The sequence below is a fragment of the Panthera onca genome, chromosome D1 (assembly GCF_046562875.1).
Source record: "Panthera onca isolate mPanOnc1 chromosome D1, mPanOnc1 haplotype 2, whole genome shotgun sequence".
Taxonomy (NCBI): domain Eukaryota; kingdom Metazoa; phylum Chordata; class Mammalia; order Carnivora; family Felidae; genus Panthera; species Panthera onca.
Window position 1 is genome coordinate 110,349,495 of NC_138348.1, and position 15,413 is coordinate 110,364,907.

At 41.9% G+C, this 15,413-nt stretch overlaps 1 long non-coding RNA gene across 1 annotated transcript in view; it reads right to left on the reverse strand.

The window, feature by feature from the left end:
* Positions 1-15,413, reverse strand: part of LOC144613022 (uncharacterized) — a 29,584-nt gene that overhangs the window by 2,190 nt on the left and 11,981 nt on the right. Inside the window, exon 2 of the long non-coding RNA XR_013550330.2 lies at positions 515-798. This is a non-coding gene — a long non-coding RNA (uncharacterized LOC144613022). The remainder of the gene's footprint in view (positions 1-514; positions 799-15,413) is intronic.

A 15,413-nucleotide genomic window follows, 5' to 3' on the forward strand; every position in this document is an offset into this window, starting at 1 on the left:
CAATAATGCTAGTATGAGTAACAAGAAATTGTTCTCCTTGCACAAGGTTATATCAGAGCAGACAACCTGATAGTTAACACTAGGATAAAAATAACCTATGAACTAAATATCAAACCAATTTTTGACCCAACACAGGTATACAATCAAGGAAATATTAAAAGAAGCAAAAGGGACTCAACAAACACAATCCTGACTGTTTACCAAAATCATCACCTCTAGCATTTCTAGTATTAGAGGCACTGCCTGCCCAGTGACATTCATTAAACAGCTGTGATATCCTGACCTTGCAAAGGTAGCATAATCACTTGTTCCCTAAATAGTGACTCCTATGAATGGCCACATGAGGGTTTTACTGTCTCTTCCAATCGGTGAAATGGACCTTCCCATGAAGAGGCCCGAAGAGACTACACCAATACAACCAATAGGGACAACAAATCTTCCCTGGGCCAACAATATAGATTGGGGTGACTTCAGAGAATAAAATCACCTCTGAGTGATTTAGATTTAGACTTACCAGTCAAAAGTACAACATCACTTATTGATGCAAATTACTTGATCAATGCTGTATGTAGTATACATGTACCCTGTCGGAGTTTCCTTTGGGGGTGGGTGGTTGCTTTCTCCACATTTAGGGCAGGGTTATTAAATGGTGGTGGTGGTGGTGGTGGTGGTGGTATTTTCTCCTCTTCTATAAAGAGTCTCAAGGTGACCATTTTGTGGGAGCCAAGTGGTAGCTGGGCTTCTCCTGGGATCCCTCCCTGCTTCGGGTTCCCTGTCAGGCTTCCTAGCAGTGGCCTACTGGAAAAATAAGAGAAGGTGTCAGAAGATACTCGGGTAACCCAAGATGATAATGACGAGCCCATTGAAATACCATCAGAAGACAATGGGACAGTGCTGCTGTCCACAGTTACAGCCCAGTTTCTGGGAGCTTGTGGGATGTGCTATAGGAATCCAGTGTCTCAGTGGATGAGAGGTGTCAGCTGGTAGAAGAAATTCTGCATGTCTGTAATAATGGCTGGGGAAATCTGGTGTATGTGTTAAACTATCCCAAAGATAACAAAAGAAAAATGGACTAGACAGAAGCCTGCTCCTTCAGCAGTCAAAGTGAAAAGAGCCATTCAGGAAACATCTGATTTAAGAGTGGCAACACACACACACACACAAATAAAATAATAAAAAAATAATAAGAGTGGCAACACTCCTCCATCACAGTTGGGGGGTGCAAGCATGACACCCCTCCATCGCCGATGCGGGTATGTAGGATGATACCCCTCCATCCTTGAATGGGGGGGGGGTGCAAGCATGACCTATCCCTACCCTAACCCTAACCCTAACAGATGCCTGGTTCTTATGCTGTGAAAGTTTAAAAAGGCATTCAGGAAACTTCTGATTTAATTAGCGACATCACTACTCCATTGCCGATGGGGGGGGGGGGGGTGTAAGCGTGACACCACTCCATCACCGCTGGGGAGTGCAAGATGACCTACCCCTACCCCTACCCCTTATCCTAATCCTAACCCTTACCCTTAACAGATGTCTGCTTCCTCAGCTGTGAAAGTGAAAAGAGCCATTCAGATAATATCAGATTTAACAGTGCCATCACTACTCCATCGCTGATGGGGGTGCCAATGTGACACCCCTGCATCACCAATAGGGTGCAACAGCGACACCCCTCCATCACCCATGAGGGGTGCAAGTGTGACACCCCTGCATCACCAATGAATGGGTGCAATTGTGACACTGTGCATCGCAGATGAAAGGGTGCAAGCTTTACACCCCTGCATCGCCGATGAAGGGGTGCTAGTGTGACACCAATGCATTGCCGATGAAGAGGTGCAAGCGTGACACCTAATGCCATTAGTCTCAAACTATTCCAGAACAGAGGAAACTAAGCTTTCAAATTCATTATAGGAGACCACCATTACCCTGATAACAAGACCAGTAAGGACACTACACAAAAGGAGAACTACAGGCCCATATCTTTGATGAACACAGATGGGAAAACCCTCAACAAAATATTAGCAAACCAAACCAAAACAACATTTAAAAACATCATTCACCATGATTGAGTGGGATTTCTTCCAAGGATGCAAGGGTGATTCAGTATTCACAAATCAATGTGATACATCACGTCAGTAAGAGAAAGGATAAAAATAAAACTGTATGGTCATTTCAACAGATTTACCTGACACCTGTCAAAATGGCTATTATCAAAAACAAAACAAAAAACAAAACAAAACAAAAACAAAATCAAAGTGTCGCCTGGGTGGTTCAGTTGGTTAAGCATCCAACTCTTGATATCAGTTCATGTCATGGTCTCATGGTTATGGAATGAAGCCCTGCACTGGGCTCCATGGAGCCTGCTTAGGATTCTCTCTCCCTCTCTCACTACCCCTTCCCCTTCTTGTTCTCACTCTCTCTCAAAATAAATAAGTAATAAAAACATTTTTTTTAATAAAAACATTTTTAAAAAGACAAGTAATTGTTGGGGAGGATGTGGAGAAAAAGGATCCCTCGTTACACACTCACTGTTAGGAATGCAAACTGGCACAGCCACCGTGTAAGACAGTATGGAGTTTCCTCAAAAAGGTACAAATAAAAGTACCCTATGATCCAATAATCCCACTATCGAGTGCCCAAAGAATACAAAAACACTAATTCAAAAAGATATATGCACCCTTATGTTTATTGCAGCATTATTTAAAATAGCCAAGATATGGAAACAACCCAAGTATCCATCTGTAGACAAATGGATAAAGTATAGGATGGAATATCACTCAGCCATAAAAAAATGAAATCTTGCCATTTGCAACACGGATGGACCCATAGGGCATAAAGTTAAGTGAAAGAAGTCAGAGAAAGAAATACCATAGGATTTCACTCATACATGGAATTTAAGAAACAAAATAAATGAACATAGATGAGAAGAGAAACAAAACAGAGAGTGTGGTCGCCAGAGGGGAGGTGGATAGGGGGAGGTGAAGGGAATTAAGTGAAGGGAATTAAGAGAACACTTACCATAGTGAGCACCGAGTAATATATAGCAATGCTGAATCACTGTACACCTGACACTAATCTAACACTAAGTAAATTACACTTGAATAAAAAAACAGAAATGATACAAACTGAAGCAGAGAGAAAAAAACCACCTCGGTGACCCGTGAGAGAGTATCAAGCGATCTAACATACGTCAATGGGAGCATCAGGAGAACAAAGATGCAGGCAGCTTCCATTCAAAAACAGGGCTCAGATGGAGACCTATACGTTGAGATGAAATTTGTGAAATGATTTAAGTCTTCATTTTAAGTTTAACAAAAAGAGTGAAGTAAAGCCAAAGCCAGCAGAAAGAAGGAAACTATAATGGAAGTCAATTAAACAGCAAACACAATAGGGAAAGATGTTTAAGTTGATTCTTTGAAAAAGTTTACACTAATATGCCACCAGCTTAGAAAGTTAGCAGTCTAAAGGGAATATTACAAACTAAAACACATCACTACAGTCCATAGACATTAAAAATAATTTTATGAACAGTTGTTTAATAAGTTTGACAAGTTTTTTTTTTTAGGTCAATACATTCCTGGAATGAAACAAATTACCAAAACTGACCAGGAATAAATGTAAAGTCTGAAGAGATTTTTTTATGTATTAAAGTAACTGAATCCATAATTTAAAAGCATCCCACAAAGAAAACTCCATGCCAAGAGGATTTTACTGGTGAATTTTGGCCATAATTTAAGGAATTTGATCAGACAAAAAGGATGCTACACGAACTCATTCATGAAAGAATATTCCCAACTCATTTTAAGATGGCAGCATCATTCCAACACAAAACCAAGCAAAGACATTACAAGAAACAGACACTATAGACCACTACTGCTGAGGAACATATACACAAACATTCTCAACAAAATATTCAGAAAGTTAAATCTCGCAATCAGGTGAAGTTTGATCCTGGAATGCAATATTGGTTTAACATCTAAAAATTAACTCAGTTCACCACATTAAGAGATAAAGGAGTAAGACCACAGAATGATTTCAGTAGATGCATAAAAACTTCAAAAAATATCAACACACACTTAGGACAACTCTCAGAAAACCTGTTAAAGTGTACCCACAAAAAAACCCTACAGCTATCATAATGGTGAAAAGTCTGTGCCCCCTAAAATTGGGAACAAGGAAAAGAGGTCTGTTCTGGCCAGTTGTATTTAACATCTCACTAGAGGTCGTAGCTAATGCAATAAAAAGAGAAGTACATCCAAGTCACAAAAGTTAGCAAGAGCTAAAACTTTATTTATAAGTTATGATAACTGTTTATGCAAAAACTCCTAAGCAATTTACCAGAAACAGAACAAAACCTGACTAGATCTAATAATCAAATTTAGCAACACTGCAGGATAGAAGGTCAACAGAGAAAAATCCATTTTTTCTATAATATCAGCAATCAATAGTTGAAAAATGAAACTTAATATCATTTAAAATAGCATCAAAAAAAGAAAACACTCAGAAAAATTTCAAGAGGTAGAAGAAGCTTCACTGAAAATTATATCCCATCACTAGAGAAGATCTAAATGAAGAGATCTCTTCTGCTCATGGATTGGAGGATTCAATGTTAAGAGGTCAGTTTCTTCTCCAATTGACCTGCAGATCTAAAACAATCTCAAAAAGTACAGCAAGATTTTATTGTAGAAAATGACAAGATGAGGGGCGCCTGGGTGGCTCAGTCGGTTAAGCGCCCGACTTCGGCTCAGGCCATGATCTCACGGTCCGTGGGTTCGAGCCCCGCGTTGGGCTCTGTGCTGACAGCTCAGAGCCTGGAGGCTGTTTCAGATTCTGTGTCTCCTTCTCTCTGTGACCCTCCCCCGTTCATGCTCTGTCTCTCTCTGTCTCAAAAATAAATAAACGTTAAAAAAATATATGTATATATAAAAAAATTTAAAAAAAAAGAAAATGACAAGATGAATTTAAGTTTTATAGGGAGAGACAGGTGACCTAAAGCAGCCAAAACAGTTTTGGAAATCATAGTTTTGACATAACGATCAATAGACCAACAGAATAACAAGCCATGAAGTAGACCCACACATACAAAATAAAGTTCCAAAAAGAAGTTGCCAGACAATTTAATGTGGAAAGGACAATTAACAAGCGATGCAGGAACAACTAGGTATTTCTATAGAACAGAAGTGAACTTTGAATTCATAGATTACTTCCTACACAAGAGTTAGACCAAGATGGATCAAAGACCATCCACAGAGATTCTAGAAAACATAGGAACATAACTCCATGATCTTGAGAAAAAGATTTCTTAGCCAAGAGGCAAAGAGACATAATCACTAAAGTTGTAAAATGTTAAAATATACCTCATCAAAAAACTATAACATATACACCTATCTATGCATTAAAGGACACCAGTAAAAAAATAAAAGGGTAAGGCATTAACTGGAAAAGAAAGTCATAGCACATATACCTGACAAAGGACTTACATCTATGGTATATAAACAAATAGCACATAAGAATAAGAAGACAAAAAAAGAAATGAACAAAAGACCTGAAGGCCACTTCGCAAAGGAAGATCTAGGACCATCAACATCATATGTGGGCAGACATGTGGAGCCATTCACCTCTCACATCACCAGTGGATGTGTGGAAAATGAACAGCAGTAACCTTCTGTAGGACCAGAGAGTCACTCGAAAATGAAGATCTGTATCCAAAACCAGTCTTGTATAAGAAATAGCTCAAAGCTGAGAACAACTCAAATGTCCAAGAAGTGGTAAATAAATTATGTTCACAGACTGAAATACCCTTTGGCAATTAGAGCAGGAGCCTGGGTGGCTCAGTGAGTTGAGCATCTGACTCCTGGTTTTGGCTCAGGTCATGATCTCCTGAGATTGAGCCCTGCATCAGACTCTGCTCTGACAGCAAGAAATCTGCTTGGGATTCTCTCTCTGCCCCTCCCCCACTTGTGCTCGCTTACCCTCAAAATAAACTTTTAAGTGGAAAAAAACATGCTGTTCCCACTTGTAAGATTTCAGGTCGTCTTGAGCAGAGATTCCTATGCAGAGAGTGCACCAGATCCTAGGCTCCTCGTCACAGCAAGTCACCCTTACTGAGCACTATGTACCAGGCACTATTCTAAGTGCCTCAGGTAGATTAACCACCCAATATTGATAAATAGTCTCTGTAACATTCACTTTCCTTTTACAGATGAAGAAAGCTGACCCACACATTCACACTGAGGGCCTCACCTAGGAGTCCCTTAATGAAGGCATTCAGTTAGTGACAGTGATCGTAGTTACTCGCAGGACATGGCTTTGCCACTGGCAGGGTGATGTCACGCTTTGTATTATACATCAGGTTCCTGAATGAAGGCTATGGACTTACAGCTGATCAAGCCCAGAGTGAAACACAGGTTTTGTGGAGCCCGTGCTGTGTGGATCCCCTAGGGAGAGGGACGTGGCGGGATCACTTGCTTGGTGAGGAAGGTTCCTCCTTGCCTGGGGACCCCACAGGACATGTTCAGGCCATAACGAGTTCTCCCACAACCCCACCCAGCCCCGTGAGGCACAAACCCTACACAGCAGGCTGTCATGGAAGGAATTCAGGAGAACCCTCATGTCTGGGAACATTGGTATGTAAATTTCCCATTTCTCTTTGGAAATCAATTATGGACAGAACTCATTTTTTTAATGTTTATTTATTTTTGAGAGAGAGAGAGAGAGAGAGAGAGAGAGCGCCAGCAGGGGAGGGGCAGAGAGAGAGAGAGAGGGAGACACAAAATCCGAAGCAGGCTCCAGGCTCTGAGCTGTCAGCACAGATCCCAATGCAGAGCTTGAACCCAGGAGCTGTGAGATCATGACCTGAGCCAAAGTTGGACACTCAACTGACTGAGACACCGAGGCGCCCCATGAGAGTCCATTATTTTTAAGCATATCAATGTCTGTGTCCATTGCTACATGTGACCAAAATTAAGAACCACAATGATTTAGGGTCCCTGCCTGTGTAGATGTAGGACAGGATTGCTTTCTAGGTTTCTGCTGGAGATTGGGGGAAAACTTGCTGTGCTATCATACATGCATGGAGAGCTTCAGTTGCCCATAATATGCCTTTGTGCAAAGGAGAAGGAAGGATTCCTTCCCCTGGGCAGAGGAAGCCCCATACACCTGTGCACTGGCCTGGCGAGTGGAAAAGAGCTTGGATTCCATCTCCCACCTGTTGCACTGACAAGGCATCCTAGAGCTGCAGGTCAGTTTCCCAACCACACGTGACAGCCTTTACAGAGGCCACAGATTTCCACCCGAGGGGAGCTAATAAGAGACATCAGAATTCAGTCTTCCATGTAGAGCTTGGCTATGGCAAGCAAGCCTCTTTGAAACTGTGCTTTGGATGAAAACCCTATTCAGACAACAAAAATCCACCCCCAGCTAACGGTTAAGGGGTTGTTGCTGTGTGGAGGACATTACTGATGTGTAACTGTCTCAGCTCCAAGGGTCACAACACTTCATCCCTTCGTGTGGAAGATCAAGGTAACACCAAGCCCAGGCAGAGGGCTGGGCCTTGGTTTTGTGGGGTTCTCAGAAGTGCGATGGATTAGCTCAGTCACCTTCTGCCCTCATTCTCACGCACAAGACTCCAATTTGATCCTGCTCATGTTCCCTGGTTCGGCTAACTCAGTTAAAGACACACTTCTTAAAATAAATCTGAGGGGACAAGAGAGACTCAGTACACATAGGTCTGTGGCCACGCAGCTCATCGATCCAAACTCAAATACAGGGCTTTCAACTGCACATCTGTGTTCTTCCCACATATTCCCCCTGCATGGGATCCAAGCCAGGAAGATGCCCCAAATGTTAACAACACTTAAGTGTGGTATTGCTGCCTCTAAACCCAAAACATGCCTCCAGCAAATCCAAGTTAAGAGGATCCACTTCATGCATGCCAGGCTGGCAAAAATTAAGTCAAATAACAAATTACGATAGGTGTAAAACCGGTTCCTCAAGATACCCATGTCTTCATCCCCAAACGGAGGGGTGGGAGTAGGTCCTGCATGTGGTGAGGAGGAAGGAAGTGCACAGATGGAATTACTGTGCCCACCATAATCCCAGGGTCCTGTAGAACAGAAGGGGAAGACTGAAGGGGACAGAGAGGCCCAGTGAAGATTCTACCTGCGGGTACCTGCAGGCTTCGGAGGAGGAAAGGCCACATGCCAAAAAATACAGGTGGCTTCTAGAAGCAGGGAAAGGCCAGGAAATGAATCACCCCCTAGAGCCTTGAGAAAAGAATGTGACCCTGTGAACACCTTCACTTTTAGCGCAGAGGGACCTCATTTCAAGCTTGTGACCAACAGAGCTGGAAGAGAAGTTTGTGGAGTTTTTAAGCTGCTATGAAGGTGGTACTATATTCCAGCAGCAACAGGACATGACTGCACCCAGAACCTTCCTAGGCTCCCTGGTGCTGGATGCTATGGGAACAGGAGATCCCAGACAGCGTGATGGAGATGGCAGGGGAGCAGCAGGGGGACTTCCTGGAGCCAGCAGTGTTGGATGCCAGCAACAGGAGAGACTGGCTGTCAGAGGTCCACTGCCAGCCAAGCCACCACACGGCACCAGGAGAAAGGTGGGCTGTGGGTTCGCTGCAGCTGGAAACAGAAGCAGGTCTGAGGCACTGTGGCAGCCACACTGAGGGCCTTGGACCTTGTTCCCAGTCAGTAGGGAGTGGGTAGGGGGTTAGCCAGGTCATCCTCAGGGTCCTCAAATCTGCCTTGGGGAGCCCACCCTGGCTGCACTGCAGGGAGCAGATGGAGGGGATGCTGGCAGCAGACAGACCACAGAGGAGGCCACCACAGCATCCAAGCAGAAGGGTACAGGCCAGTACAGATGTCGGCAGAGGACGAGACTCACAGACAGACCAAGGGGACAGTTGTGGTAGCTGCTCACAAGGGCTTTGGGTTGGCAGAGGAATGAAAGGGGCAGGTGGGGTCTTGTTTAAGGTTCTTGGCACATCCCTTTTACCATAGTTGCTTCACCTGGTCATACCCAGAGTCTCTTAAAAGCTGTTCTATACTCCTTAAAGCTGCTGCATATCCCTGTCCCTAGAGGCACATGTGACAGGGCACAGGGGTTGTCATTTACCATCTGCAGAGTGAGGCACCAGTGAGGGAAGAGGTATGTTAATTATGAGGAGCACAGGTGAGGGAGAAAATGACCACCATCTGCTCTGGTGCTTTGGGGGAAGGGGCAGGACAAGGATGAGGACATGGACTTGGTGACCCCGATTTAGTTGGAAGATGAGCAGTCTCGAGGATGGAGCTTAAGGGATCCCAGTGTCCTTGGCAATGCCCTTACACTGTCAGCTTGTAAGGGCATGGGCCTGGAAGAGCCACATTTGGCCTGCTCACTGAGCGGCTTTTTGGGTGTTGAGTTTAGTAAGTTCTTTATAGATTTTGGATACTAGCTCTTTGTCTGATATGTCATTTGCAAATATCTTCTCCTATTCAGTCGGTTGCCTTTTAGTTTTGTTGATTGTTTCCTTTGCAGTGCAGAAGCTTTTTACCTTCATGACATCCCAATAGTTCATTTTTGCTTTTAACCCCCTTGTCTTTGGAGATGTGTCAAGTAAGAAATTGCTGCGGCTGAGGCCAAAGAGGTTGTTGCCTGTTTTCTCCTCTAGGGTTTTGATGGTTTTCTGTCTCCCATTCAGGTCCTTCATCCATTTTGAGTTTATTTTTGTGAATGGTGTAAGAAAGTGGTCTACCTTCCTTCTTATGCATGTTGCTGTCCAGTTCTCCCAGCATCATTTGCTAAAGAGACTGTCTTTTTTCCATTGGATACTCTTCGCTGCTTTGTTAATGATTAGTTGGCCATACATTTGTGGGTCCAATTTTGGGCTCTCTATTCTATTCCAGTGATCTATGTGTCTGTTTTTGTGCCAATACCATGCTGTCTTGATGATGACAGCTTTGTAGTAGAGGCTAAAGTCTGGGATAGTGATGCTTCCCACTTTGGTTTCTTCTTCAATATTACTTTGGCTATTTGAGGTCTTTTGCGGTTCCTTACAAATTTTAGGATTGTTTGTTTTATATTTGAGAAGAATGCTGGTGCAATTTATATTGGGATTGCATTGAATGTGTAGCTTGCTTTGGGGAGTGTTGACATTTTAGCAATGTTTATTCTTGCAATCCATGAGCATGGAATGTTTTTTCCATTTCTTTGTGTCTTTCTTCAATTTCCTTCATAAGCTTTCTATAGTTTTCAGCCTACAGATCTTTTCACCTCTTTGATTAGGTTTATTACTAAGTATTTTATGATTCTTAGTACAATTGTAAGTGGGATCAGTTTCTTTCTCTTTCAGTTGCTTCATTATTGGTGTATAAAAATGCAACCGATTTCTGTACACTGATTTTGTACCCTGTGACTTTGCTGAATTCATGTATCAGTTCTAGCACTATCTTGGTGGACTCTTAGGGGTTTTCCATGTAGAGTATCATATCATCTGCAAAAAGGAAAGTTTGACTTCATCATTGCCAATTGTGATGCCTTTTATTTCATTTTGTTGTCTTATTGCTGATGCTAGAACTTCCAACACTTTATTAAACAACAGAGGTGAGAGTGGACATCCCTGTCATGTTCTTGATCTCAGAGGAAAGCTCTCAGTTGTTCCCCACTGAGGATGGTATTATGGTGGACTTTCCATATATGGCTTTTATGATGTTTAAGTATGTTCCTTCTATCCCAACTTTCTTGATGGTTTTTATTAAGAAAGGATGCTGTATTTTGTAAAATACTTTTTCTGCATCGACTGACAAGATCATATGGTTCTTCATTCTTTTATTAATGTGATGTATCACATTGACTGATTTGTGAATATTGACCCAGCCCTGCATCCCAGGAATGAATCCCACTTGATCATGGTGAATACTTCTTTTTATATGCTGTTGAATTCGATTTGCTAGTACCTTGTTGAGAATTTTTGCATCCATGTTCATCAGGGATATTGGTTTCTAATTCTCCTTTTTTTGTGGGGTCTTTGTGTGGTTTAGGAATCAAGGGAATGCTGGCTTCATAGAATGAGTCTGGAAGTTTTCCTTCCATTTCTATTTTTTGGAACAGCTTGAGACAGATTGGTATTAACTCTGCTTTAAATGTCTGGTAGAATTCCCCAGGGAAGCCATCTGGTACAGAACTCTTATTTGTTGGGAGATTTTTGATAATGGATTCAATTCCTACACTTATTATGGGTCTGTTCAAATTTTGTAATTCTTCCCATTTGAGTTTTGGTAGTGTGTGGATGCCTAGGAATTTGTCCATTCGTTCCAGGTTGTCCAATTTGTTGGCATATAATTTTTCATAGTATTCTCTGATAATTGCTTGTATTTCTGAGGAACTGGTTGTGATAAATCCTTTTTAATTCATGATATTACCTATTTGGGCCCTCTCTCTTTTCTTTTTGAGAAGTCTGGCTAGGGGGTTATCAATTTTGTTTATTTTATTTTATTTTTTTCAAAAAACCAGCTCTTAGTTTCATTGATGTGTTCTGGTCTTTTTTGTTTTTTGTGGGGTTTTTTTGTTTATTTGTTTGTTGTTGTTGTTGTTGTTTGATTCTACATTGTTTACTTCTGCTCTGATCTTTATTATTTCTCTTCTTTTGCTGGATTTGGGGTTTCTTTGCTGTTCTACTTCTAGTTCCTTTAGGTGTGCAGTTAGATTTTGTATTTGGGATTTTTCTTATTTCTTGAGATAGGCCTGGATTGCAATGTATTTTCCTCTAAGAACTGCCTTTGCTGCATCCCAAAGGGTTTGGATTGTTGTGTTTTCATTTTCATTTGTTTCCATATATTTTTTAATTTCTTCTTTAATTGCCTGGTTGACCCATTCATTCTTTACTAGGATGTTCTTTAACCTCCCTGTATTTGTAGGTTTTCCAAACTTTTTCCTGTGGTTGATTTCAAGTTTCATAGCATTGTGATCTGAAAGTGTGTATGGTATGATCTCAATTCTTTTATATTCATTGAGGGCTGTTTTGTGACCCAGTATGTGATCTATCTTGAAGAATGTTCCCTGTGCACTCAAGAAGAATGTGTATTCTGCAGTTTTAGGATGAAAAGTTCTAAATATATCTGTCAAGTCCATCTGGTCCAGTGTATCATTCAGGGCCATTGTTTCTTTATTGATTTTCTGTCTAAATGATCTGTCCATTGCCGTAAGTGGAGTATTAAAGTCCCCTGCAATTACTGTATTCTTACCAATAAGATTGCTTTTGTCTGTGATTGTTTTATGTATTTGGGTGCTTTCAAATTTGGTGCATAACATTTATGATTGTTAGCTCTTCTTGATGGATAGATCCTGCAATTATTATATAATGCCTTTCTTCACTTCTTGTTACAGACTTTAGATTAAAATCTAGTCTAAGTATGGCTACTCCAGCTCTTTTTTTTTTTTTTTTTTTTTTTTTTTTTTTTTTTTTACTTTGTAAGGTATTTTAACTTCCAAATGTAGAACAGGGGTTTTGAAAAAATGCATCTTGTCTAGATCATAAAGGGCAAGAAGCCCTCCAGCTGACTTCAGGGTCCACACTGCAATATTTGAAGTTGACAAGGGGGCTGCTATAGTGGAGGTGGGAACAGACAGACCCAAGGAGATCCCCCAAAAGTCATTGGCTAGATGGCGCATGAGGTTCAAGTCTCTTAACCTTGAGATTTGGTAATTAGAATACAAGGTGTACCTTAGATGAACATCACCCTCGAGCCAGAGAGGCAAGATCGCTTTGGGGCCTTTTGGTGAAGATCAAGGGAAGCCAGAGAGGCAGGAAGCCAGGAATGTCATTCTCCCAAGAGGAACAGTGTAGACCAGGAGGGGTTAGTTCTGTAACGTAGTGCACACTTGGGTCTCGGTGCCCTTGACCTCAAGGACAGACAGACAGGATCCTTCCTTAGGTTCTTCCTACACCCCACACCACCGCTGGCTCTTCAGAAACCTTCCTGTGGCCTCTGTGTCTGGTGTATGCAATACACAGAGAGACTTCAAAGCATTGTGGTGCCTCAGGAGCAAAGGTGCAGCCACACTCAGCAGTTTTCTTCTGGGGCACACCCGTGGGTTGTGGTATGATTGTGAAATACCAGTCTGTAGCCACAGATGTGGGAGAACCCAGATTCTGAAATTTCAAGCATGTTAGTGTGGACTGGTATCTGTGGATGTGTGAGCCCCAGTATCTCAGGGACACCATTCACATTTCCTGGCCAACTTTGTCTCCTTCCAGCAGAAAACAGTCCATGACCATGGTCTTCATCTTCAACAACCCAAGTTATCTAACACACACAAGTAACTTCACAATCCATGTTGGAGGTTATCCAACAGGAGATACCTAGATACTCAATGGAGAAATACTTGCAAAAGGGGGTAAGTGGTCCAAATGTGATTTACTTATTTCTGGCCCAAAAGATGGAATAAATAATGACAATAGCTAGAATAACTAAAAGTGGCCCAAATGTATTGGGCACATCCAGTATTCAGGTTCTCATTTTCCTGGAGACTGCAAGTCCAAGATCAAGGTGTTAGATAGCTGCTTCCTAGAGAAGCACTGTGCCCACACGGCCCTTCCCTTGTGCAGTGTGGTCCTAGTCTCTTCTTAAAGGAACACCAGTTGTATTGATTGGAGCCACACCTTCAGGACATCATGTAACTTTAAGTACCTCCTTAAAGGCCTGTGTCCAAAAGTGGTCACACTGGGGTTAGGAATTTATATTGTGGGAGGACTGTTCAGTCCACAGCACATGGATTCATCCACTCCTTACCATCTCGTGAGGAGGTACTATTATTTTATATCTCACAGACATGGAAATGGAGGCTCGAGGTATACAGTGAGCACTCAGGGTCCAGAACCTGTGCTCCTGACCACCAAGTAATCCGGCCTTTCCTGGGTACCAGTAAGCACACTGGAGGACCATTCTCTGGTAAGGATATTTTGAATTGTCTGGGCATCTCCCTAAATTATCAGCCAAGTTGAGAACAAGAGTTAAGAAGCCTATCCTCTGCCTTCACCTTGAAGTTGTCACACCTCCAGATGCTACACATGATCCTTAGTTCACCTTGTGTAAACAGGGAGGGGACTCCTTCAATGCAGGACCATGGTGACTCAGCAGATATAGCACAGAGCCCTCAAACCATTAAAGATATGCAAATAGATTCCACAGCCCTCAATCTTAGTTTTTAGAGGTTCGTGGCACTGAAGAAAACCTTAAATCTTTCTTGCCTAAATAGAGCCATGCCTGGAGAGTCCCTCATTACAGCAGAGGGGAACTGAAGGGGTTCAGTGAACCCATAGCATGGTGGTCACCATCAGAGTTGGTGTTAGTTCATTTATCCAACAAAGAGAAAAGGGTCAAAGGCCAGAAAGCAAAGGAGATAACAAACAAGGAAGGGAAGAAATTAGAATGGGTCCTAGAATGAATGGTTTTCCCAAGAAACTAAAAAAACTCCTAGTTGAGGCAATTATTTGGCATTGAAAGTATTCTTCAAGTTTCCAGGTTAGAAGGCTAAATTCTGGAAACATCCATGAAGATAAAATAAAGGTTAACCACAATAGGCCACAGATTTTTCTCAAAGAAAAATTAAGAATAATACAAAATCTGAAGGATTTTGAGAGCAGAAGCCCTTAGTTAACAATTTTCACCCAGCCAAGCTGTAATTTGTGTGTAAAACAGAGGAAAAGACATTATTGGAAGATTAAGGCAATAGTAAAGAAAAACAATAACAAGTGGGGTCTAAACCATCATATTAAAACACAATATAAAGCTGCAATTGATAGAGCAGTGGGAAGTCAAACTAAGAATTAACTCTCCAATCAATGGAACTGAATAGCTTTAAAATGGGCCCCAGGTAGAAATTTGTACAAGTTCCATACAGAGATTCATGGGATCACTATTTTTCAGGCTTGTACTGGAGGTTGTAACACACATAAAAAGAACTACAAGGATCAGAAACAGACACAAAGTATACAACATTGAATATGATGCAACCTAGACAATTCTAAGAAGAGATTTATGTACCATTTATAAATGAGAGCAAAGTAGGAAGATGGTAGACACACCCAAAAAAGACGCAATAGGAAATCTAAGAATTACATAGCAATAAAACTTAAAAAAAAGAGGCTAAAGAGATCAGGATCAATCTTTCCTGGTTAAAAGAAGCCTCATTAGGGGCGCCTGGGTGGCGCAGTCGGTTAAGCGTCCGACTTCAGCCAGGTCACGATCTCGCGGTCCGTGAGTTCGAGCCCCGCGTCGGGCTCTGGGCTGATGGCTCGGAGCCTGGAGCCTGTTTCCGATTCTGTGTCTCCCTCTCTCTCTTCCCCTCCCCCGTTCATGCTCTGTCTCTCCCTGTCCCAAAAATAAATAAAAAACGTTGAAAAAAAAAATTAAAAAAAA